We start from the raw sequence: 23,383 nt of genomic DNA, 5'->3' as shown, positions 1-23,383 counted from the left end.
AGACATGCTATGGCTCGTAAACCTGTGCCATAGGCGATTTTACGCAGCGTCAAATAGAAGCACAGTGGGATGGGATTTCTATAAATCCAATCCACTATGATAGTATTATAGAACGCAGTGTTTTGGACGCAGCGCAGGTGAGCTGCGTCCAAAGCGCCGCTATTTTGGATTGTGGGCTTGTACCCTAAAGCTTGAAAGCCACAATACTTTATAGGAGGTATATTATTTGCACACTAGCAGGATCCCATGACAATCGGGTGACTGTAGATAACTTGTGGGACACCCTGTAAAGAAGACATCTAGTGGCTCTGCAGAGAAAATAGTCCATTTTGATCTCTTAGGCCGGGGTCACACTTGCGAGTGCAATGCGAGAAACTTGTGCGAGTCTCTCGAATCAATACCCGACACTGCTGTCAGCACTCGGGACTGGAGCATGCAGCTGCATAGGAATACATGCAGTCGCACTCTCCGGTCTAGAGTGCCGCGGCGGCAGTGCCGGGTATTGATGTATGAGTTTCTCAAATTGCACTTGCAAGTGTGACACTGGCCTTACGGGTATATGCACACATTAAGTATTGCTGCAGTCATTTCTGCATCGAAACTGCATTACATCTGCAAAGAAAAAATAAGCAACATGTCCTTGATTGCAGAAATCTCATTCACTTTGCTGGGACAGTAATATGATGAATTTTTTTGTAGCAAAAATGAGACGTGTGAACCTAGACTAAAAGGAACCAGTCAGGTTTGGGGGCGGTGGTGGCGCTGGTTCAGTCTTCGCTCTGAGTATACAGGGCGGCTGCTGTAACCGCGCCCCTGGCTCAGACTGACACTGGCTCTAGATTGAGGCTGTCAGTCAGGGCCAATGGGAGCTGTTTCAGTGACCGCTCTGTATTCCCAGAGAGATGACTGAACCGGCGCTGCCCCGCCCCGATGACTGAAACTGAATGCTGCCAAGAAGAATAAAGATCATTTTCTGCCCGCAGCATTCAGCTGCATGCAGGCGCCGGATGGCATCATAATGCTGTTAACCTGCAGGTAAACCACATATCTGCAAGTTAATAGCGTTATTTAGAGTGACAAGTCCCCTTTAAGGACATTTGAGTTTATTCAATGATATATGGCAACACCAAAGCACATATTCAGCAAATAAAAGAGCGAAAGAACTCCATGTTTACATTATAGTCAATGAGAACATAAAAATATTATTTTCCAGTAACAGTTACGTGTTCAAGCCAAAAGAGTGATGTCAGCATTTGTAAGCAATTTTGGACAAGAAATATGTTTTAGCACATTGCAATGCATAAAAAGTAGTTGTAGTTTTTATTATTAATGCATGTGTCCTTCTTTTAAAAAGTTTTCTATTTTATAAGGCCTAACTATTATATCATACACATACATTATATTGCCTAACAGCATACACACAAGCATTTATTGCACTGTCAATAACACAGTGATCTGTAGCTACCTACACAATACTATATTGTTAACCGATAACTGTGAGAGCCTAACACGGATAGTTTTTTGAACAATGACAAAATAAATGTCATGATTATCTATTTATATAATTGCCTTGTAATGTTTTCATTTCCTCTTCTGTCCAGATGTATCCCAGAATTTCAAGCGGAGGAAGTTCACCGACTGCCATATTGGGACACCTAAGTGATGGGAGTCTCAATATGGAAACTGCTGATGGTACCAACCTATTGCGCGGTACCACCAGCGGAACACAGTCACACCACACACTCTATATGCCCATGCAGTACACACACTCTCACACACTCTATATGCCGTACACACCGCACACGCACTCACACACACTCTATATGCCGTACGCACCACACATACATACACACACACTTTATATGCCGTACGCATCACGCGCACACACACTCACACACATACTCACACAGCCTCTTGCACGGAACCACCAGCGGAACACCGACACGAACAGGCCGCCGCGATTAGCCGAATGATTCACTGACTGCCACCATCTTTGTACAGGAGGAGTGCATGCGCAGTTTTAATGTGACCACCGCTTTTTGTCTGCACAAAGATGGCGAAGACAAACACATGAGCCATGCACACAGTGAACAGGCCTGGGTGTCTGTGTGCGGGTCTGTGTGGGTGTCTGTGTGTGTAGCCAGGCATCGTCTGATGGGACTACTGCTTCCATCCGGCCACGTGTGGTGTCACATATGACAGTGACAGCATGAGCTGGTGATGGGCAGTAGTCCTATCATCAAGCGACTGTGTTGAAGTGTTAAAAAAAAAAAAAAAAAGAAAATACATTTACATAATCATGCACAACATTCATACTCACCAAAGTCCTACTTCCCTGACGCCCTCGATCTCCTGCAGTAAAAATAAAATAACCCACCATATACTTACCTTTCCGCCATAGTCTGTTTAATATCGAGTGTCCCTCGGCGATCTCACGTGTAGAACAGTCACATCGGGAGATGTGACCACTCTACACGGCTCCGGAAATGCACTGCGGGAGGACGGCTCCGGAGATGCACTGCGGGAGGACACCGCCTATCAGTGTATCACTGGCCACCGTCAGAGTTCAATGGAGTTCGTGCTGTCCCTTGCGGCACCGCTGCGTGAGAAAATTCTCATGCAGAGGTGCCGTAAATGAGAGCACGAACTTTGGTGAACTCTCAGTGTATCACGAGAGGCCGTATAGAGAAGTCACATCTCCTGATTGATGTCACCTGACAATATAAAAGTGACATCAACCCCAAAAATATTACCCCACTTGACACCGCTACAGGGCAAGTGGGAAGAGCGAGGCTAAGTGCCAGAATTGGTGCACTGAGAGCTGATATTTATAGCCTGGGAGGGTGCCAATATCCATGGCCCCTTCCCAGGCTATTAATATCAGCCCGCAGCTGTCTGGCTAGCCTTTGCTGGTTTGATTTTATAGGGGGACCCCATGTCATTTTTTGGGGGGTTCCCCTGTAAACTAGCCAGTAAAGGCTAAGCAAAATCTGTGAGGAGATATTAAAAGATTGGGAACTTTATGGCTATTGGCTCCTTTCCAAAATATTAATATCAGCCCTCAGCCGTCGGCTTTCCCTCTGCTGGTTAAGAAAATTACGCTGGAGCCTACGCAATTTTTTTTTAGGGTATGTTCCCACGGTCATGAACCGGCAGCGCTTTCAACGCAGCACATGTCGCTCTGTCCGAAGCGCTGCCGGCAGGTGATTCTGTATGTGTTCATTGAACCGTGCAGAATCACTGCACTCAATACATTGTACGGAGATGTTTATCGTGCGGATACTGAGTGTCTCCGCAAAATAAATAACCATGCTGGGGTCTGGAAAGATGTGCCGCATGTCAGTCTCTCCGGGTGCACGCATAGTGATGGGATTTCTTCAAATCCCATCCTCTATGCAGTAACATCTTGCTGCTGCGTTTACTGACCGAGCTAGCCATAGTAAAAAGTAATGTAAGCTCACCCATCTACATATCCGATATATGGACATTTGTGGCACAACCAGAGTAAGGCTAAGTTCAGACTTGCGTTCGGCAGCCCTGTTTACTTTTTCCCTTAAGCTCTGCCTACTTCTGCATGCGTCCTGCATACCTATCTTTAACATTGGGTACGCAGGGACATATGGATGCGCCCACATGCGGCGTTTTGACATGCGGACGAAGGCAAGAGAATGCAACATGTTGCATTCGCCCGCACGATAGAACACAGCATGTGGACACATAAGCATACAACCACATGTCCCTGCGTACCCAATGTTAAAGATAGGTACGCAGGAAGACGCAGGACGCATGTGGAAGTAGGCGGAGCTTAAGGGAGGAAGTATGCAGGGCTGCCGAACGCAAGTGTGAACCCAGCCTAACTATGAAAATAGATAAATTCCAACATCAGGATCTTAAGTAAAAAAAGCCATAATTACATATACATATACATACACTACCGTTCAAAAGTTTAGGGTTACCCAGACAATTTTGTGTTTTCCATGAAAACTCATACTTTTATTAATCAAATGAGTTGCCAAATGGATTGAAAATCTAGTCCAGACATTGACAAGGTTCGAAAAAAAGATTTTTATAATAATTTTCTCCTTCAAACTTTGCTTTCGTCAAAGAATACTCCCTTTGCAGCAATTACAGCATTGCAGACCTTTGGCTTTCTAGCAGTTAATTTGCTGCGGTAATCAGGAGAAATTTCACCCCATGCTTCCAGAAGCCCCTCCCACAAGTTGGTTTGGCTTTATTAGAACTTTTTGGGTACCATATAGTCGAGCTGCTCCCACAACAGCTCAATGGGGTTGAGATCTGGTCACTGCGCTGGCCACTCCATTACAAATAGAATACCAGCTGCCTGCTTCTTCCCTAAATATTTCTTGCATAATTTGGAGGTGTGCTTTGGGTCATTGTCCTGTTGTAGGATGAAATTGGCTCCAATCAAGTGCTGTCCACAGGGTATGGCATGGCTTTGCAAAATGGAGTGATAGCCTTCCTTATTCAAAATCCCTTTTACCTTGTACAAATCTCCCACTTTACAAGCACCAAAGCCATCCCAGACCATCACATTACCTCGACCATGCTTGACAGATGGTGTCAGGCACTCTTCCAGCTTCTTTTCAGTTTTTCTGCGTCTCACAAATGTTCTTCTGTGTGATCCAAACACCTCAAACTTGGATTTGTCTGTCCATAACACTTTTTTCCAAACTTCCTCTGTCCAATGTCTGTGTTCTTTTGCCCATATTAATCTTTTCCTTTTATTAGCCAGTCTCAGATATGGCTTTTTCTTTGCCACTCTGCCCTGAAGGCCAGCATCTTCACTCTAGACGTTGACACTAGCGTTTTGCATGTACTACTTAATGACGCTGCCAGTTGAGGACCTGTGAGGCATTGATTTCTCAAACTACAGACTCTAATGTACTTGTCTTGTTGCTCAGTTGTGCAGCGGGGCCTCCCACTTCTATTTCTACTCTGGTTAGAGCCTGTTTGAGCTCTCCTCTGAAGGGAGTAGTACACGCCGTTGTAAGAAATCTTCAGTTTCTTGGCAATTTATCGCATGGAATAGCCTTCATTTCTAAGAACAAGAATAGACTGTCCAGTTTCACATGAAAGTTCTTTTTTTCTCGCCATTTTGAGAGTTTAATGGAACCAGCAAATGTAATGCTCCAGATTCTGAACTAGCTCAAAGGAAGGTCAGGTTTATAGATTCTCTAATCAGCCAAACTGTTTTCAGCTGTGCTAACATACTGGCACAAGGGTTTTCAAGGGTATTCTAACCATTAGCCTTCATACACAGTTAGCAAACACAAAGTACCATAAGAACACTGGAGTGATGGTGGTTGGAAATGGGCCTCTATATACCTATGAAGATATTGCATTACAAAACAAGACGTTTGCAGCTAGAATAGTCATTTACCACATTAACAATGTATAGAGTGCATTTCTGAATAATTTAATATTAGCTTCATTGGAAAAAACTGTGCTTTTCTTTAAAAAATAAGGAAATTTCTAAGTGACCATGAACTTTTGATAGTGTATATATATATATATATATATATATATATATATATATATATCTCCAAAAAAATTACACAATCTTCCACCACACCTCACTGTATGCCCAGTGACTGAGGACCATCATCTGAAAAGCGTTTGATTTTCATTTTTATTTTTTTCTGAGGTGTTGTGGTGTGTGACGCTAGTCACTACTCATGGATAAGCCATGAATCTGGGTAGTCAAGAGGTCCATAAGAACCAACGAAGAAGAAAAGACCGAAAAAGATAACTTTTAATAATAATGATTAAACCTAAAAGGCCGTCAAGCGCTTCACGTTCCTACTAAAGAACTGGAGGGCAGTGCAGAGTGTGAACTACCTGCAAAAGGGAAAGTGCGCTGAAAAAGGAAAAATCAAAGTGTTAGTAAAGAAAAGAGCACGAACTGTTAGATTATAGGCTGCCTACTTCCTAACATCAAACAGAAGGTAGGTGCAAAGTAAACAACAGAATAAGCAAAGAGATATACTATAGCTGGAGTTTTTTGGACTGGTTCCAAACTACAGAAGAATGGATGAACATCCAAATGAAAACTTTCACCAGTAGGAAATGCGAGTTAGGGGAAAGAATATAAAGCCACACCCGAAAGGTGATAGGACATACAAATTAAAACGCTAAACAGACTGTAGCCAGAATAGCAGAACCAAACATCTAGAGAGAAGGTGTGTCCGTTGTGGCTTGGCAGAAAGAACTTGCCCACAAAACACAAGGTCAAGGGTTCAAACCCAGAAGCATGACATGAGATCAAAAGCCAAGAGTACATCAGACAGAGGGGCAGACAAAAGCGTAGTCAGGAAACAATCCAAGGTCACTATTCCATGAAGGTAGCGGATCACAACAAAAGGGCTAAGCAAGCTGATGGTCAAGACAAATCCTAGGTCAAGCAGCAAAGATCAGAAAACCAGACAACAAGCCACAGCGCAAGCACACGCCTCACAAGGAACGCTATAATTGGGAGCAAAGGAGAGCTGGTTAAATAGCCTGGTAATTACCCCAGATAAGAGACACGTGGATGAAGCCACAACACAACCTGGTCCTGACTGCATGACTAAACTGTCACTACAGACAGTTCAACACTCACCATTCCTTGAGTGGATGTCAGAACTGTCATTTACTGCATCTATACACTCAAGATAGGAGGAATCGTGGCATGACATGGTGGAGGATAGCTTTATTTTCTTGTATTTACCATATATATATATATTTTTTTGTACCAATGTCGTTTTACTGAAGATCCTGAAGTTGGAATTCATCTATTTTCGTACAACTCCTAAGTATCTTCATTGAATGTTGGAACAATTTGAAAAAAATCCTCATCAGAATAAGGCTCTGTGCACAAAGAATCTACGGCTTTTGTTGGCAATTTATATAGAGAAGATTTCTCCAAGTTTACCACCGACAAAATAAGGTTCTAAGAGAAAATAGTCAATCACGCTGTGCTGGGTGGGGAAAAGCCAAGGATTTCTGATCCCATACCAAAATTATTCATTCTTCTAGTACCCAGATGATTTTTTCAAATTATGTTGTTAGTTTTTTGCATCATTTCAGAGTAAAACATAATTAAACTTAACTATATTTAATGCGGTGATTGATTCGGGCTGCATGAATCTCCTAATAGGTTTTGTGTTAGCGGTTGTCCAATTTACAGAAAGTAGCTGCAAGGCAAGTATATTTATCTAGATATTTTACATTCCATGCTTATGTTTTTACCGTACTGGTAAATACTGAATAGTTATGCATTAACACGCACATTCCATAGTTACTTTTAATGAGAAGAGTCAGTCCATTCACTTTTACTGCATTACCTTACTTTAATCCTTCTACTTCTCATGTTAAGCTAGAATACAAATTGGCAACTGTTAAACAAAAAACAATAACAAATTTCCCATACTTGGCTAATCAGTTATGTCCAAAGATGAGCCATTTATCAACATTCTGTAAAATGAGTAAGATTGTAATTCAAACTATACCCACAGAACATTATTACACACTAATAATATGCACAGGGCTTTATTATTCATAAAGCTGACCAAGCTGAAACCAAGGGGCCGCGCGAGGACTAGGGATCTGTCCATCATTTTTTTTTCTGCTGAGGCACTGTTACCTGTGCATTAGAGCTCCAATGGATAAGAGGCACTTTGTACTCTGTGCAAGTATTTAACAAAGCAACATAAAATAGCATTAATGGCAGGGCTGTGATTCGCTTGATCAGTCCCAAAGGCCATTGAGATATACACAGGTACAGTTCTTGTTAAGGCCAGAAGTGGCAGGCAGAAACATTACTGTGTCCAACAGTTATTAGATATATGAAACTGAAATAGCTGTTGCAAAAAAAAACAATTTTTATAAAACATTAAGCTTAAGATTAATAGGGGTGCCCAAACTTTTTCATATAACTGTATATACAGATATATATACACATTTTAAAAGATCAAGCAGTACCCAACATGTTCCAAAACAAGTCAAAATTTCAAATAAGAGAGATTGATTGCGAGGTGAGAAAAGAGGTCAACACTTTATTTCAACTGGGTGCTTGTGTGAGTACTGAAAATGCAAATGGTGGCAGAAATTTTGCTTCCTAAATATCTTCCTATGAAGGTGACAGCTATGAACACAAGTTCAAAACTGTGGTTGGGTGAAAGACGGAAGTACTAGAGGAGCAAAATGTCTGAAAGCCTAGGGGCCCTGCCAAAGGTTAATACAGCATTATCAAATATCAATAGGAATTACATCAGCAGGGAGCAACATTAGTTGGTTCTCTTAGCCCAGGTGGATTTGCTGCAGATTTTCTTTGCATAGTATTCACAGAAAATCAGCAGCAAATTACAATGCAATACATGTGAATGGTGTTTTTTAAAATCCAATATAGAGAAAAAATTGAATGCAGGTTTTGTCATAGATACATGGATTTCCATGGTGAATTTTCTCATCTCTATATGAGGCTTAGACCTCATCCAACATTAAGACAACCTGAAGGCCTAAACCTCAAAGATGATAAACACTTGCCGTGATATGAATTGTATCCTGCCTCTATCGATAATCTTCATTTGTCTTGTCTGTGGAGACTAAATGTTAAGATACGTACCAGACACTGAGGCATGAGGGATTCTAGCCCTGCTGTGCCTAGGTTTAAAAGCAGTAGCATAGGGGGCATGATACATTAATACTGAGCAGTGTGGATGTGAATCCAGCTATAGGGTGAAATAAACATTAAGAAGCAGCAGAAACGATTTGTGTGTCTGGGTCTTCATTTCTCACTACCTCCTATTCATCTCTTCATCTTTGTTTTAAGCAACAATAACTCAGCTGTTTTCAGAGTGAGTGACGAATTCAGGAAGTAGCTTATACAAGTGGAGCAATACGGTAAGTATAATTCACTGATAACATACAGTCAAGGCCCCAAGTGTTGGCACTTTTGAAATTTCTCTATAAAATGAAGTATCACTCCAAGAAAATTATTGCAGCTATACTCTGAGGATTTGAGAACCAAAATTGTTGAAAAATATCGACAACCTGAAAGTTACAGTGCATTCACTCCCCCCCTCTTCACATAGCATTTCCAGTAGGAGAAAGAGCTTACATTCTAAATCTCTTCTGGTAGTAGAACCACAAGTTTAACATAGGGAAGTGAGGAAATTATGTATAGCTAACACGGGACAAAATTAAAACTCCCTTTGAGGCTAGGGCTGCATGCAGTGACCCAAATAAGTAAGGCAGGATATCTATTGTGTGAATGGACATGAATTCTAGGATTTGTAGATTCAGGAGGCAGAGAAGCAGGTAATCCAACACTGTTATACACTGAGGTAACTTTTGTCCCCTTTAGATAAAATTGGACATATGCAAGTATACACTGGGGCACCAGTGGAAAGTAATGAATATTGGCATTTGTATAGATCCGATATTGATGGGACATACATTTTCAACTTCAGGACTAAATCGGTGAAGACTATGTATATTTTTTCATAACTGTGACACATGCCTATAAGCCCCAAATCAATAGTGGCCAGATCGCTGACAACAGACATGCCATATTTTCTATGAAAAGGTAAAATCCCAATAAAAAATATGACAAAGATATCGGATGCCTGTGATCATAATTGATGAATATCATAGTTTTCTGAAACTGACGCCTCATCCCATAACCAGCCCTGTTATGAGTCATCAAGGAGAAGTGTGTGGGCGTAACGTAGGTGCTGATAAAAGGACAAGGCGAATTATGATGTTTTCCATGCAGAGAGATAATATCTGTGTAGGCATGATCCACATTCACTGGACATTTCCAATCGAAGTGTTCCCATTCACTAATTTCTGAGCTATGTCTGTGACCAGCATTTAGTAAGTTCTTTTGTTAATCCTGTTTATTCTATGCAATTGTATATGGTGTATTGTGTCGTCCCCTTTGTAAAATATGTTGTATTTTTTTTTTATAAACACTGCCTATCATTCTGGAATAAATTTAACATTTAATAGTTCTGTTCTTTTTGTTCTGTAAACCACACCCCTGAAGCCATACACTACCTTTCAGGTGTCCAATCGGCCTGTAAAAGATTGCAGCTGGCAGCTAATAATCTCTTTTGGGTTATTGTGGAGTTAGCAGTGATAGTACCGGGGTATATATATATTCCATGCGTTGGAATTGGAGGTGTATATAGAATGGGTAAGGAAAGTATTAAGACTCCTTTAAATTTTTCACTCTGTTTCATTGCAGTCATTTGGTAAATTCAAAAAAGTTCATTTTTTTACATTAATGTAAACTATGCACCCCATCTTGACTGAAAAAAACCCCAGAAATATAGAAATTTTTGAAAATTTAATAAAAAAGAAAAACTGAAATATCACATGGTCATAAGTATTCAGACCCTTTGCTCAGACCCTCATATTTAAGTCACATGCTGTCCATTTCCTTGTGATCCTCCTTGAGATGGTTCTTCTCTTTCATTGGAGTCCAGCTGTGTTTATATAATCTGATCTGATATTGATTTGGAAAGGCACACACCTGTCTATATAGGACCTCACAGTGCATGTCAGACCAAATGAGAATCATGAGGTCAAAGGAACTGGCCAAGGAGCTCAGAGACAGAATTGTGGCAAGGCACAGATCTGGCCTAGGTTACAATAGAATCTCAAGGTTCCTAAGAGTACAGTGGCCTCCATAATCCTTAAAGAAGAAGAAGTTTGGAACCCCCAGAAGTCTTCCTAGACCTGGCCGTCCAGACAAACAGCAATCGTGGGAGAGGAGCCTTGGTGACAGAGGTAAAGAAGACCCCCAAGATCACTGTGGTTGAGCTCTAGAGATAAAGTAGGGAGATTGGAGAATGTTTACTGTGTGGAACTATCACTGCAGCCCTCCACCAGTTGGGTCTTTATGGCAGAGTGGTCCGACAGAAGCCTTACCTCAGTGCAAGACATATGACAGCCCGCATAGAGCTTGCTAAAAAACACATGAAGGACTCCCAGACTATGAGAAATAAGATTCTCTGGTCTGATGAGACGAAGATAGACCTTTTTGGTGATAATTCTAAGCGGTATGTGTAGAGAAAACCAGGCACTGCTCAACACCTGCCCAATGCAATCCCAAAACCGAAACATGGTGGTGGCAGCATCATGCTATGGTTTGTTTTTTTTCAGCTACAGGGACAGGACAACTGGTTGTCATTGAAGGGAACATGAATGCCACCAAGTACAGAGATATCCTGGATGAAAACCCTCTTCCAGAGTGCTCTGGACCTCAGACTTGGCCGAAGGTTCACCTTCCAACAAGACAATGACACACAGCTAAAATAACAAAGGAGTGGCTTCAGAACAACTCTGTGACTATTCTTGACTGGCCCAGCCAGAGTCCTGACCTAAACACAATTGAGCATCTCTGGAGAGACCTGAAAATGGCTGTCCGCAAACGTTCACCATCCAACCTGACTCATGGTTGTACTAGCTCAAAAGGGTGCTTCTACTCAATACTGAGCAAAGGGTCTGAATACTTATGACCATGTGATATTTCAGTTTTTGTTTTTTAATAAATGTACAAAAATTACTACATTTGTTTTTTTTCAGTCAAGATGGGTGCAGAGTATACACTCACTGGCCACTTTATTAGGTACACCTGTCCAACTTCTTGTTAACACTTAATTTCTAATCAGCCAATCACATGGCGGCAACTCAGTGCATTTAGGCATGTAGACATGGTCAAGACAATCTCCTGCAGTTCAAACCGAGCATCAGTATGGGGAAGAAAGGTGATTTGAGTGCCTTTGAACGTGGCATGGTTGTTGGTGCCAGAAGGGCTGGTCTGAGTATTTCAGAAACTGCTGATCTACTGGGATTTTCACGCACAACCATCTCTAGGGTTTACAGAGAATGGTCCGAAAAAGAAAAAAAATCCAGTGAGCGGCAGTTCTGTGGGCGGAAATGCCTTGTTGATGCCAGAGGTCAGAGGAGAATGGGCAGACTGGTTCGAGCTGATAGAAAGGCAACAGTGACTCAAATCGCCACCCGTTACAACCAAGGTAGGCCTAAGAGCATCTCTGAACGCCCAGTGCGTCGAACTTTGAGGCAGATGGGCTACAGCAGCAGAAGACCACACCGGGTACCACTCCTTTCAGCTAAGAACAGGAAACTGAGGCTACAATTTGTACAAGCTCATCGAAATTGGACAGTAGAAGATTGGAAAAACGTTGCTTGGTCTGATGAGTCTCGATTTCTGCTGCGACATTCGGATGGTAGGGTCATAATTTGGCGTAAACAACATGAAAGCATGGATCCATCCTGCCTTGTATGGAGCATCTTTGGGATGTGCAGCCGACAAATCTGCGGCAACTGTGTGATGCCATCATGTCAATATGGACCAAAATCTCCGAGGAATGCTTCCAGCACCTTGTTGAATCTATGCCACGAAGAATTGAGGCAGTTCTGAAGGCAAAAGGGGGTCCAACCCGTTACTAGCATGGTGTACCTAATAAAGTGGCCGGTGAGTGTATATTAATGAGAAAAAATGAACTTTTTTGAATTTACCAAACGGCTGCAATGAAACAAAGAGTGAAAAATTTAAAGGGGTCTGAATACTTTCCGTACCCACTGTACCATATGCTGTTAGTTCTCCAATAATTGGCCTATTAGCGGGAAGAGCCTTGGCCTCTTCCATTAATTGTTGGTCAATCGCACAATTATCCTGACAATAAGGGGCAGCGGAGGGCTTTTTGTGACAAAAAGATAACTGCAGGGTGGGCTCAGCATGGCCTTTGACACAGCACGACAATGACCCTAAACATAGTTCAAGAAGCATCCAGAAATGGATGGGGAACAAACGCTGGAGAGTTCTTACGTGGCCAGAAATGAGTATGAATCTAAATCCCATTGAACACCCTTGGAGAGATGTCAAAATTGCTGTTGTGAGAAGGCACCCTTCAAATATGATGGCCCTGAAGCAGTTTACGAAAGAAAAGTGAGCCAAAATTCCAGTTGAGAGATGTAGGAAGATTGCTGATGGTTATAAGAAGCGATGGATTGCAGTTATTTTTTCAAAAGGGTGTGCAACCAAATATTAAGTAAAAAGTGCCAACAATTTTGTCTGGCCCATTCTGGTGTTTTGTGTGAAATTATGTCTAATTTGCCTTTTTTTCTGTTTTTTTTTTTTTTTTTTTAGATCCAATACACACAAAGGAAAATCATGTTACATGTTTATAACAAAACAGGTGTAATTGTAATAACTTTCTGGGAGCAATACTTAATTTTCTGGAACAATTTCAAGGGTGCCAACACTTTCGGCCTTGACTGTATATGTATATTAATGTTTCCTACATATATTGCCGTTATATTCAAAGTGATGCATTCTTATGATGAAACAGAGGGGCAGTGTATAATATCTCATGCTAAAAACAGTTGTAAAGTGCAATTGAACTCAAACAATTTTCTGTACAACAGAGAAAAAAAACTGTTAATTGCTGAAGAATCCCAGATCCAGCAAGAAGAGTTATCTGCACTGGGACATTTTCCACCCCAGGCAGATAAACTCCTGTCTTGTACACTCACCTACACTGTCAATCTTTTTTTTTTTTGTTCAGAACATATATTTCAACAGACATGGGCCACCCTGGAAGTGAAAAGAAGCTTAGCATAACAACTACAACATGATTCTCAGGGCGTCCTAGAATACTACTGTTAGAGAAAAATTACATGAGCACTTGGGATATAATATTACAAAGAATGAAGTCTACATAAAAAGCTGAATAACTTGTCTCATTAAGGCTGAATTCACAAGTCATTTTTTATAATGTCTGCAAAAAAAATAACTGATCAATTTGCACCACTGCTGAATCCAATTTCCATCCGTTTTTGGCCTATTTTTACTAGCCGTGCATAACCGGTTTCTAGACGTGCGGTGCGTTTTTCTAATACGCAACATATCAATTTCTCTTGGGGGTGCGCTGAGTTTTATGAGCGGATTTTTCACATAGACTTGCATTATATGCATAAAATCCTTAAGTAAAGAGCGCACATATGTTTTTAGTGCGTTTCCGCAGCAGAAACGCATCACAACACATATAATCTGCACATTACCATATAAATAAAGTTTTGTCAAAGCCAAGTACCAGGAAGTATCAAAAACAAAGCAGCTTTATTTATAGTATGACATACCAACAAGAGACCAAAAGCATAGCATAAAAGACGCATGTAAAAAAATACTCAAAAACACAAGTAAACTAATTTATATAATAAGTACATAAATGGTGCAGAAATTCTGCACCATTAAAACTCTAAACTTCAAAGCTTAGCCACAAAAAGAGGAATAAAAATCCTGCAAAAATTCAAGAATTAACACAGCAGAAAAGAAGCAGCAGTGTTTACCTGCCTAGGTCTCTGAACTAATGCACATGATGCAACAAACTCACGTAGTAAAGATGGCGGTAACAAAGGTGCAAAATACTGATGAGACACCACTCACAGCCTACCAATTCATGGAGGGGGTGATTGCTTAGTATTAAATTGCACAAAAGGGGCTTGTATAGGACGCTGCTCACACACAAGTAATCAACAGTGTCTGGCGTCCCCTTAAGCCAGTCTCACACGTCCAGATAATTCCGGTACCGGAAAAATCGGTACCGGAGTTATCCGTGTCCGTGTGCTCACGTGGCACATCAGTGTGGCACACGTGCGGCAGCCGTGTGCCGCCCGTGTGCCGACTGAGTACCACACGGACCGTGCAGGAGACAGCGCTACAGTTAAGCGCTGTTCCCTGCTTTGGGTGCTGAAGCCGGAATTCATTCCTTCTTCCCAGCAGCGTTCGCTGGATAGAAGGAATGAAAAATCATTGTTTTTTAATTTTTTTGTGGTTAAAATAAAGTTCCCGGTAACCTCCCCCCTCCCACCCCCTGTGCGCCCGCCCCCTGGCATTAAAATACTCACCCAGCTCCCTCGATGCTTCCTCTCAGCGTCGCAGCTTGTCCTGTATGAGCGGTCACGTGGTGCCACTCATTACAGTGATGAATATGCGGCTCCACCCCTATGGGAGGTGGATCCGCATATTCATCACTGTAATGAGCGGTACCACGTGACCGCTCACACAGGACAAGGTGCGGCGCTGAGAGGAAGCATCGAGGGAGCTGGGTGAGTATTTTAATGCCAGCGGGCGGGCGCACAGGGGGTGGGAGGTGACAAGGAACTTGATTTTAAAGACAAAAACAATAAAAAAAATTGATTTTTCATTCCTTCTCTCCAGCGAACGCTGCTGGGGAGAAGAAATGAATGGCGGCTTCAGCACCACACGCTGGGGGGACAGTGCTTACTGTAGCGCTGTCTCCTGCACGGCACACGGACAGCATCCGTGTGCGGTACGTGTTTACACGGACCCATTGACTTTAATGGGTCCGTGTGATCTGTGCACTCCCACGAACACTGACATGTCTCCGTGTTTTTCAAACGGACACACGGTCCGTGAAAACACGCTGACATGTGCAGAGACACATTGATTTTAATGTGTCTACGTGAGTCAGTATCTCCGGTACGTGAGAAAACTGTCACCACACGTACCGGAGCCACTGACGTGTGAAACAGGCCTTAAGGTGTAAAAATGGACAGAAATTGGAAGCAACATGGATGGCATCTGTTGGCTTTACTTTTTTTTTCACAAACCCATTGACTTGAATTGGCAATTTTCATCTGCAAATTGGACGTCTCCCTTTCTGGACTGCAAAAAAAAACAAAACAGGAAGGTATACACTATCATAGACTACAACAGGTATGAATTCTACCAAACAAAAAAACAAAAACGAACCAAAACAGAAAACGTTAGTGAAACATGGAACAATGGGGATGTGTGTTTACACAATGATATATTCGGTCCGAGTGTTGTCCGTGAAAGAAAGGACAATACTAGGACCAATATAAGTCAATTGTTCAGATGAGCATTTTTTTCATTGATCGAATCTGCAGGTGACAAAAATACTAGTTTCTTTCATTTGTCAGGTCAGGCGTGTCCAATCAAGGCTATGAGTGTGCAGAAAAAAACAAATCCCATATGGAACATCTTTATAGCATCTGCTTTTTTATGGATACATTGCAGACTCCGTAACATAAGAAATTGTAAATGATCTTGTAAAGTATTAATAGCTGCTACTGTAAAAAAAAAACAGATTACATACAGTCTGTTCACAAGTGAGAAAAAAAATATATCAACATTTCTGAATGAAACTGATGATTTGTTATACACACTTGTGAACCCAGCATAATGAAAAGTAAGATGTTTCCAATGATAACCAGCAGAATTGAAAATGCAATTTTAGGACAAAATATACCGTACGCTGTACCTCCGGAGCAGAGCAGAATAATGCAACGTCTTTTCAAAGTTACATAACTTTTGACTTCGATTACATTTATATTAATTACTGAAATGATGCAGAAATATCAAACTCCAGCTATGATTCTGCAGACATCTTAATGAGAACATCAGGCCAGACAGATATGTAATCCAGCCAGACGCTTATTTAGCAACTATCTACCTACAATATAACTGGATATATTGTACCTTTTTCATTAAGTCTGAGTCACATACTGGGCTCTCTATGAAATTACATTTACATCACCGACTGTGTGTTGCAATTCACGAGAATATCAAAACAATCCTTTTTATAGACAGAGACAAAGGTACTGAAATTCCTTACTAGTAACAAAAGAAACCCATTTAAAACCACCTCCTGAGGCCAGAAAGAAGAGTGCAGCAGATTTTGCCAGTCCTAATTATGGCTGTCAGCGACTCCTTCGCAGTGAGTCAGTGAATTGTGTCTGCAGACACACCTGGCATGTGTCTTCAGGAAAGGTGTGCTCAGCCTGGCACATGTTCTTACATTATCATCACTGGCTGGTTGGCAAGTCTGCTATTCCTAGTTATTTCAATAACTCCTACATGTTCGCAGCATTACTCTCCATCATCCATGACTCAGCTGTGCTAACGAGTACTATCAATCTCAATTTAATATCACCTTGCAAATAATTTATCAGTTTTTGGCTACGGTCACCCCACTGTATATTCTCTCATCCAAGAGAATCAAGCCGATTATGCTAATCACACACTGATACCAGTTTAATTCAAGGGTGATACGATTTTCTCAGATGAGGAGATGATGGGGGGGGGGGACATTTCCATCCTCTCCAAGGCATCAGTGCGTGGAAATCAGATGGCACTCAGATGTCATCTGAGTGCAGCCTATTTTCCACGGACTCACTGAATTGTATGTCTGAGAGAAATCAGATTATCAATTCAGTAATGCTACGATCATTTCCTCAGGACACGATCAGAGTTCAAATGAACTCTATAGGTTTCTGTGCCCATCTGAACAAAAGTAGCCTGCTGTAAAGGGGATTCAGACAGAATCACCCAAATGCACTGCAGAAATAAAGTGTGAACAGGGCCTTACAGAAACTATCTATGACACCTTACAGCATGCAGTCAGCGCTTAGCACTGGGCAGTACAGCACACAGTACAATCCACAGTTACATTTTTTAGATACAATGCAACTCACTAGGCTGCTATTTTACTTAAGTCTTTGGTCACTGAAGAAATGAATGGTGAGGGCCATAGTTTCACTCAGTCTTAGGCCATTTTCTCTTAGGGCTCGCCGACACGACCGTATAACACGACCAAATGCTATGAAATATTTTATCGGATTGCACTCGGACCAGTGTAATAATATGGGCCAGCTCAGATGTGCAATTATTTTCTCATTCCCATTCAGCATGAGAAAACAATAGCAGCATACTGCAAGTGCATCCAACAATCGGATCGCACTCACTCATACAAGCCGATGGGTGCATCTGAAACATTGGACTGCACTCAGATGTCATCCGAGTGAACTTCCAATTACCGTGGGCGCAGGCAATGGAGGAGATGGAGAAATTACTTTCTCTGTCTCCTCCGTACCCGTGCTGCCATTCTTTCATGCGAGAGGATCAGAGCACAGTGCACTGACACTTGGATTAAACTCTGACAAAATTTGATCTGAGTGTCATTTGCATAGTAGGCTAAATTCTCTGGCACAAGACAACATACAGCTCTGGCAAAAATTAAGAGACCACTGCACAGTTTTATAAAAATCAGCTTCTCTACATGTCTGACAGCCCTTCCATTCCAGTGTCAGTTGAATTCCAACCAGAGTACACCTCATTCTACTTAATGTGCTTCTGATTGGTGATCACCTGAACCAAATCTTATTTAATGAAGGAAAGTATAAAAAACCCTGCTGTGGTGTTCACAATCCACAATAGGACAATCTGGATGGCAAAACAAGTGCTAGTAATATCCCAAAAGTAATAGGAATGAAAAAATAACTTTTAACCATGCCAAAGGAGTTGAAAAGAAAAAAAGTCTTGAGTGAGGAAAAGAAGGGCTCAATTCTGGCTTTACTAGCAGAGGGACACAGTGAGCATCATGTTGCCTCCATAGGACACAATGACCATCATGTTGCCTCCATCCTTAAAATTTCTAAGACAGCAGTCCATTACAACAAGGTCAAGCAGCAGACATTGGGGATAACGAAGCTACAGACCGTCAGAGGGCGAAAACGACTCTCCACTGACCGGGATGACCGTCATCTTATTCCAATGTCACTCAGCAACCGCAGGATGACATCAAGTAACCTACAAATGTAATGGCAAATGGCAGCTGGGGTGAAGTGCACAGCAAGAACAGTTTGTAACAGGCTCCTAGACGTAGGACTCAAGTCATGTAAAGCTAGAAAAAAGACTTTCATCAATGAGAAGCAAAGGAGAACAGGTTGAAGTTTGCCAAAGACCATAAGAATTGGACCATAGAGGACTGGAGTAACATAATCTTCTCTGAGGAGTCTAAATTTCAGCTTTGCCCAACACCTGGTTGTCTAATGGTTAGACGGGGACCTGGAGAGGCGTACAAGCCACAGTGTCTTGCACCCACTGTGAAATTTGGTGGAGAATCGGTGATGATCTGGGGATGCTTCAGCAAGGCTGGAATTGGGCAGGTTAATCTTTGCGAAGGATGTATGAATCAAGCCGCATACAAGGTTATCCTGGAAAAACAGTTGATTCCTTCTGCTCAGGCAATGTTCCCCAACTCTGAGGAATGGTTTTTCCAGCAGGACAATGCGCCATGCCACACAACTAGGTCAATCAAGGTGTGGATGAAGGAGCACCACATCAAATCCCTGTCATGGCGAGCCCAATCTCCAGACCTGAACCCCATTGAAAACCTCTGGAATGTAATCAAGAGGATGATGGATAGTCACAAGCCATCAAACAAAGAAGAACTGCTTACATTTTTATACCAGGAGCAGCGTGAAAGACTGGTGGAAAGCATGCCAAGACGCATGAAAGCTGTGATTAAAAATCATGGTTATTCCACAAAATATTGATTTCTGAACTCTTCCTGAGTTAAAACATTAGTATTGTTGTTTCTAAATGATTATGAACTTGTTTTCTTTGTATTATTTGAGATCTGCAAGCACTACATTTTTTTTGTTATTTTTACCATTTTTCATTTTCAGAAAATAAATACAAAATCTATTGCTTGGAACTTCGGAGACATGTTGTCAGAACTTTATAGAATAAAAGAACAATATACATTTTACTCAAAAATATACATACATATAAAGAGAAAAATCAGACAAACTGAAAATTTTGCAGTGATCTCTTATATTTTGCCAGAGCTGTATGCTCGTGTGACCTCGGCAGGCAGGCAACAGTAGCAGGTCACTCCAGGGTACACTGAGCTAAATTTGTGTTTTCTTCTTTCAATTAGTAATCTATATAGTGGTGTAGTTTTCTAATAATTTAATTAGGATTTTAGTTCATACTCCATAGTATACTAGTAATTACCTGCATCACACCAGCACCCATTGGACTAAGAAGAAAAATTGTTTTAATGGCTTTGATGCTTTTTAGAATAACTCAACCTTTCCTCCAATGGTGTGGACTATTCTGTAAGATGCACAAATCACCAAGACTATTACAAATAAAATACAATGAGATTTTAGCCCTTTCCTTCATTCTCTTTATGCATCCAAGTGTATGACAACACAGCAAATGCATGCCAAGAGTTTCTGTGCTGACGTAGAAGATACATCTGCTTCAAATACTTCAGTGTTAAGCTCATAGACCATTTTAATACTAGTTTTTCAAGGAAATCTATGTTAAACTATAACATACTACCTGTACATGTTTCAAACGCACATGAAGACAGCCTTTGCGGCACACAGCAAATAACAGGAATGACCAAACCTCGACCAGACAGGATCACTTACACAACATGTGCATTCCTGCCTTATATTCCACTAGGAAAGTGACTGGATACTATGCAGCTAGTAAACAAATGCAGAATTCAGGGTATAGGACCACGTTAGGCTGCGTGTTCACGATCAGGAATAGCAGCGGTTTGGCGCAGCACATTCTACATTAGAAGCACAGTGGATGGATTTATAGAAATCCCATGCCCACTGTGCTTCTATTTAATGCTACACAAACTCCACCGGCATTGTGGGTTTACGAGCCACCTTCGCCAGTCTCTGCTGCATAGTTCCCACCCCATAGCCAGTCATTAGACGCAGCAAGTCTGCATGGTACGTGTATTTACCTGTGTGATTAGAACGCAGTGTTTTAGATGCAGCGAAAATAAGCTGCATCTCAGACACTACTACTCCTGATCGTGGGCACATACTGTAGCCTTAAAGGGAACTTATCAAGAGATTCATGCTGTAAAAAGCCACAGACACCATGAATCCGACACTGGCCGCCTCATTGCCACTGGGTATGTTTTACCCTAAATAGATGCGATGTTTGAGAGAAAGAAAACTCTGAAAAGCTGACTGGGGACTATGCTTCTCAGATGACTAGTAAGAATCAGGTCACCTGAGGATTCTCCCAGCCCCAGTCCACTAGTCTGACAGTTCTCTCTTCCACATTTCACATGTGACTCACATATTCATGTCGCAAAAATAAATGAATCCCGTATGGATAGTATAGTGTCTGATTTTCACAGATAAATTGCAGTTCTTAACATAGAAAGTATTTGGTCTTCAAAATTGTTATCAACTGACGATGCAGAAAAACAAATGTAATGCGAATTGTATACAAATCACAATAAAAATGAAAAATTGGCTTTTTCTGGATGAAAATTGGGTGATTTTTATACACTTGTGAGAAAGGCCGTACTGGGCCTACGGCCCTCAGGGGAGGCCGCCATGACAGGGTGACGTGCGATAATAAGGAGCTCATAGGAAGGTTGGGGGTGATAGGGTTAACAGGAGCTGAGGGGAGGGACGGAGTTTTTTGAATTTGAAAAGGAAAGAGGGGTCGGACACAGGGCAAGGGGGAGGGACCTTATAAAAGGTAGTGGTCACGTAAAGGGGACAACCATTTTGGGTACTGACCTGCCAGTGAAGAGAAGCTCCGCAGTACCCAGGCGATGGACGTAGAGGCCTTATTACAGCAGCTCCGGAGGGAAGCAGCCACCCAAGGGACGGACTGGTTACAGGCTTCGGTCAACAGCCTGCTTCAGGGGTCGGTAGCCGGAGCCTCCATCGCCCCTCCAGCAGGACCCCGGCCGCGGAGGTCCCGTCCTCCGGCGCGCCTTAGTCCTGAGGCTACCCCCCGGGTCCGGCGCCGAATTCGGAGCCCCTCCAGGGACCCTCCAGCCAGGGCCGGTGGACGCGTCCCCCCTGCTCCACGCCCTCAGGCTGGGAGGAATCCAACTGCTAGGCGGGACCTTCAACAGGGGCCGGGTTCCTCCCCCCCCGCGGCACAGAGACGAAGGGATCCGGGACCAGGAGCGGCGGGTGTCAGCGTCCCTGCAGGCCCCGCTCGGCGTGGAGGATCGAGAGGAGCCAGGGGGCGGGCCCCTGTGCGGCGACGCGATAGCGGCCGGCAGTCGGCCGGCCTGTCTGCGGGCACATCAGCGGTGTGCGGGAGTCCCTCAGCCCGGGGAGCGGTGGGGGCGGCTCCGGGAAACAGCGGGCAGCATTCGGCTGCCTCGGTCAGCAGCGCTGCAGCGCCGCAGCTCGCCCGGGACTCCATCCAAGATGGCGCCGTTCCAGGAAGTGCGGTGCCTCGTGGAGAAGGTCTCCGGCAAGATGGCGCCGGCTTCTGGGACCCGGCGCCTGCGCACCAGCACCCGGGACTTCTCCAAGATGGCGGCGCGCTGTGGGGACCTCCCCAGGATAGCGGCGCTTCACGGATCACGGCGGCAGCTCCGAGGGGCCCTGCGATTCTTGCCGGTTCGCCTGCTTCTGGCGGTGGGCAGCCGGTGAGGCAGGTTGACCCGGGAGCTGCGGAGCCTCCAGCGGACGGAAACGGCCCGGGATCGTCACGGCTGCACCAGGAATCAGGATCTTCGGCTGCTGGGTTCACAGCGCCCAGGCAGCCAGGTGAGAGCCAGCGTTTTACTAATTTTAACCCCTTCATAGCTCCCAGTGATAGAAGGGAACAGGAGTCATTCATGGGGGGGGCTAGCGGGGGTATGGGTTTGATATTACATGGCCTTAGAGACTTAGCTAGGATATGGTATGGGGGCCCTCAAGGTGGGGGGTCACCTGCAGCGGCGTGGCTGGGAAACGCGGAGGGGCTAGCGGGGATTGGGGGCTTACCAAGGTATGAGGTGGTATCGCAGTGTGGGGGCCAAAGCACAGTGGTCCCAACTGCGTCAGGGGGGGGCAGCAGTGTGACAGAAAAGGGGTCAGGGTCAGTTGACGCGGGAGACCATAGTGATGGGGCGAACAAAGATAAGGAAAATGAGGAGTCGGTGCGTTTAGATGATTCCGCTAGGACCGAGGTATATGTTTGTTTTGAGGGGCCGCTGGGGTCACATTTGAAGGATGAGGTGAGAGAAAAGATCTGGAAAGGGGATTATGTCGATATTTTTTCGTTACTGCCGTTGGAAAGATTTAATCTGGATAGATTAAGGAGGGATGATTCCAAAAAAGATGACGAGGAGAGGAGGAGGTACCGTCTGATCCCTCGTACATTCGCCAATTGGTTGCAGGCGTTTGCCATATTGGCGAGTGTAATAGGTGAGAAGGCGCCCGAGAATTGTTCGGGACTTTTTTGTTATATGGACGCAATTGGGGAGGCTTACAGGGTTTATGGTGGTTTCGGATGGTTAAGGTATGACGAGCAGTTTAGGCAGCGTAAAGCCATACGACCGAGCATGCGTTGGGAACATAAGGATATAGCCTTATGGATGAGACTTACGGCACCGGTTAGAGCAAATCAGGGATCTCAGCCATTTCAGGGGGGCGCCGGGAGTTCAGGGCAGTCAGGACACTCGGTCGCAATGCAGAAGGGACTGTGTTTCTCCTTTAACGAAGGGGCATGTAGGTTTGGGAGCAA

At 43.2% G+C, this 23,383-nt stretch overlaps 1 protein-coding gene across 2 annotated transcripts in view; it reads right to left on the bottom strand.

Moving 5' to 3' along the window:
* Nucleotides 1–23,383, bottom strand: part of METTL24 (methyltransferase like 24) — a 127,225-nt gene that overhangs the window by 62,965 nt on the left and 40,877 nt on the right. The window lies entirely within an intron of this gene.

Source organism: Ranitomeya variabilis, chromosome 2 (genome assembly GCF_051348905.1).
Source record: "Ranitomeya variabilis isolate aRanVar5 chromosome 2, aRanVar5.hap1, whole genome shotgun sequence".
NCBI lineage: Eukaryota > Metazoa > Chordata > Amphibia > Anura > Dendrobatidae > Ranitomeya > Ranitomeya variabilis.
The sequence above is the reverse complement of the archived record's forward strand: the minus strand, read 5'-3'. Positions and strand labels throughout refer to the sequence as shown.